Genomic DNA, 4,234 nt, shown 5'->3' with positions numbered 1-4,234 from the left:
ATCAATAGAAGATGGAAGGAATACACAGAGTCACTCTACCAGAAAGGATTCACTGATGACCAGTCACTTTATGAGTTAACATATGATCAAGAACTAATGCTATAAAGGAAGAAGTTCAAGTTGCACTGAAGGAATTGGCAAAAAAACAAGGTTCCAGGAATTGACAACATATTAATTGAGATATTCCAACAAATGAATGCAGTGTTGGAAGTGCTCACTTGTCTATACCAAGAAAATTGGAAGATAGGTACCTGGCCAAATGACTGGAAGAGGTCCTAATTTGTGTCCATTCCAAAGAAAGATGATCCAGCAGAATGCAGAAATTATCTAACAATATTAATATCACACACAAGTAAAATTTTGCTGAAAATAACTCAAAAATAGATGTACATTGACTGGAAACTGCCAGAAATTCAAGCCAAAGACAGAAGAGGATGTAGAATGTGAAATACCATAGCTGAAGTCAGATGGATCTTGGTGGAAATCAGAGAGTGCCAGAAAAATTCTTACCTGTGTCTTACTGACTATGCAAAGGCATGGATTATAACAAATTATGGATAACATTTTGAAGAATGGGAATTCCAGAATACTTAATTGTGTTCATGAGGAACCTATACACAGACCAAAAGACTGTCATTTTGAAAAGAATAGAGGGATACTGTATGGTTTAAAATCAGGAATGGTGTGTGTCAAGGTTATATCTTTCACCATACTTATTCAAGCTGTTTGCTGAGCAAATAATCCAAAAAACTTACTATATGAAGAGGAATGTGGCATCAAGATTGGAGGAAGACTCATTAAAAACCTGCAATGCACAGATGACACAAGTTTGCTTACTGAAAGTGAAGAGGACTTGAAACATTTACTGAAAATCAAAGACTACATCCTTCAGTATGGATTACACCTCAATGTGAAGAAAATAAAATTTCTCACTATTGGTTCAATAAGCTACATCATGTTAAATGGTGAAAATACAGAAATTTTCAAGGATTTCATTTTACTTGACTCCATAATCAACACCCGTGTAAGCAGCAGTTAAGAAATCAAATGACATATTGAATGGGGGAAAATCTACTCCAATAGTTTTCTTTAAAATGTTAAAAATCAGACATGTCACTTTGTGTACCTAACCCAAGCCATAGTTTTTTCAGTCACCTTATATGCATGAAAAAGCTGGAAAATGAAGAAAAATACTGAAGAAGAATTTATGACTTTGAATTATTGTGTTGGCAATGAATATTTAATGTACCATGGACTGCCAGAAGAATGAACAAAAATGTTCATGGAAGTACAGCCAGAATGTCCCATAGAGAAGAGGATTTGGGATTTCATCTGATGCACTTTGGTCATGTTATCAGGAGAGCCCAATACCTGGAAAAAGACATCATACTTGGTAAAGGAGAGTCAAAAAAAAAAAAAAAAAAAAAAAAGGAAGATGCTCAATGAGATGAATTGACACAGTGGTTCCAACAATTACCTCAAACATAGCACTGATTATGAGGATAGTACAAGACCAGGCAGTGTTTTCTTCCATTATACATATGGACATGATGAGTTGGAACCAACTCAGTGGCAGCTAACAACAAAAACAGTAAGTTTTCTAGTATTAAGTAGGAGAAATAAGTAGTATACAAGGTTAACTTAAGAACCAGTTGTTGGTAGAATTGTGTTCTTGATCTCCTTGGATTTCTGGTACCATAAGTTTTATACTTGAAATCCTTAGTTTTTGGCTAAAGAACTTTTCAACACTCATCTGTCAAATTTTCCTAGCGTGGTGGGTTGCATGTTGCTCTGAGGCTGGAGGGTATGCCACCAGTATTGCAAATATCAATAGGGTCACCCAATGTGGACTGGTTTCAGTGGTGCTTCCAGACTAAAAAAGACTGGGAAGAAGGGCAGGGCCATCCACTTTGGAAAAAAAAGCCTGACCACTAAAAATCTTTTGAATAGCAGTGAAACACTATCTTATATATTACTGGAAAACTTCATAATTAGCTGTGAAACGTTGTCTGACATAGTATTGGAAAGTGAGATCCTCAGGTTGGAAGGTGCTCAAAATATGATTGGGAAAGAGCTGCCTCCCCAAAATAGAGTCAACCTTAATAATGTGGATGGAGTAAAGATTTTGGGACCTTCATTTGCTGATAGGACATGACTCAAAATGGGAAGAAAGAGCTGCAAACATTCATTAATAATTGGAATATGGAATGTATGAAGTATGAATCTAGAAAAATTAGAAATTGTCAAAAATGAAATGGAATGCATAAAGATCAATGTCCTAGACATTGGTGAGCTGAAGTGAACTGGTATTGGCCATTTTGAAGCAGACAACCAATCATATTATCTACTATACCAGGAATGACAAATTGAAAAGAAATGGCATTGCATTCATAGTCAAAAAGGAAAAAAAAAAACAAAAAAAAAAAAACCCTCAAGATCTATTGTCTATCCTGAAGCACAATGCTGTTAATGATCATGATAGGATAATTGCCATATGCCTATAAAGAGGTCCAGTTAATTCTACTTTTATTCAAATTTATGCATGAACCACTAAAACTGAATATGAAGAAATTGAAGATCTTTACCAACTTCTACAGTCTGAAATTGGCGAAACATGCAATCAAGATCTATGGATAATTGTTGTTGAATGGAATGAGAAAGTTGGAAACAAAAAAGAATCACCAGTATTTGGAAAATATGGCCTTGTTGATAAAAATGATGCTGGGGATCACATAATAGAGTTTGCAAGACCAACATCTTGTTCATTACAAATATTTTTTCTCAACAATGTAAACAGTGACCATATATGTGGACTTTTCCAGAAATCATATTGACTACATCTGTGGAAACAAACAATGGAAAAGCTCAATATCATCAATGAAAACAAGGCCAGGAGCTCTAACTGTGGAAGAGACTCTCAATTGCTTATATGCAAGTTCATGTTGACATTGAAGAATATTAAAATAAATCAAAGAAAGCCAAAATATGACTTTGACTACATCCCACCTGAATTTGGAGACTTTCTGAAGAATAGATTTTACTCATTGAACACCAATGACCGAAGACCAGATGCGTTGTGGGATGACATGAAGAACATCATAAAGGAAGAAAGCAAATGGTCATTAAAAAGACAGGAAAGGAAGGGAAAAGAAAGGATATTAGAAGAGACTCTGAAGCCAGATCTTGAAAATAGAATAACTAAAGTGAATGGAAGAAATGCTGAAATAAAGAACTGCACAGAATGTTTCAAAGGGTGGCTTGAGAACACAAAGTAAAGTACTACAATAAAATGTGCAAAGACCTAAAGTTAGAAAACCAAAAGGGAAGAACATGCTTTCCATTTCTCAAGCTAAAAGAAGTGAAGGAAAAAATCAAGCCTTGAGGTGCATTATTGAAAGATTCTATGGGCTAAATCCCACCAGCCACTCCTCTGAAGAAAGGTTGGGCAATCTACTTCTGTAGTGATACTGTCTTGGAAACTCAAGGAGGGGTAGCTGTGAGTCGGGTCCGACTCGATGGCACACAACAACAACAACATGGGCAAAATATTGAATGATGCAGGAAACATCAAAAGGAGATGGAAGGAATATACAGAGTCATGGTGTCAAAAGGAATTGGTTGATGTACAACTGTTTCAGGAGGTAGCACATGATCAAGAACCAATGGCATTGAAGGAAGAAGTGCAAGTTGCACAGAGAAATTCATAAAAGCAAGAGTCCAGCAATTGACTAAATACCCACTGAGATGTTTCAACAAACAGATGCAGTGCTGGAAGTGTTTACTTGTTTATGCTAAGAAATTTGGAAGACAGCTACCTGGCCAAACGACTGAGAGATCCTCATTTGTGCCCATTCCAAAGAAAGATGATCCAATGGAATGTGGAAATTATCTTACAGTATCATTAATATCACAGAAAAGTAAAAGTTTACTGAAGATATTTTTTAAATGGATGTACATTGACAGGTAACTTCTGCCAGAAATGCAAGCCAGATTCAGAAGAGAGCAGAGAATGAGAAATACCAGAGCTGATGTTAGATGGATGTTGGTGGGAATCAGAAAACACAAGAAACATGTATACCTGTCTTTTATTGACTATGCAAAGGATGACTGCATGGATTATAATATATTATGGATAACATTATGAATAATGGGAACACTTAATTGTGCTTATGAGGAATCTGTACATAGACCAAGAGGCTGTCATTTGAACAGAACAAGGGGATACTTATTGTTG

This window comes from Orycteropus afer, unplaced genomic scaffold (assembly GCF_000298275.1).
Source record: "Orycteropus afer afer isolate SDZICR_OR568_19922 unplaced genomic scaffold, OryAfe1.0 scaffold00998, whole genome shotgun sequence".
Taxonomy (NCBI): domain Eukaryota; kingdom Metazoa; phylum Chordata; class Mammalia; order Tubulidentata; family Orycteropodidae; genus Orycteropus; species Orycteropus afer.
This window is presented reverse-complemented; position numbering follows the sequence as displayed.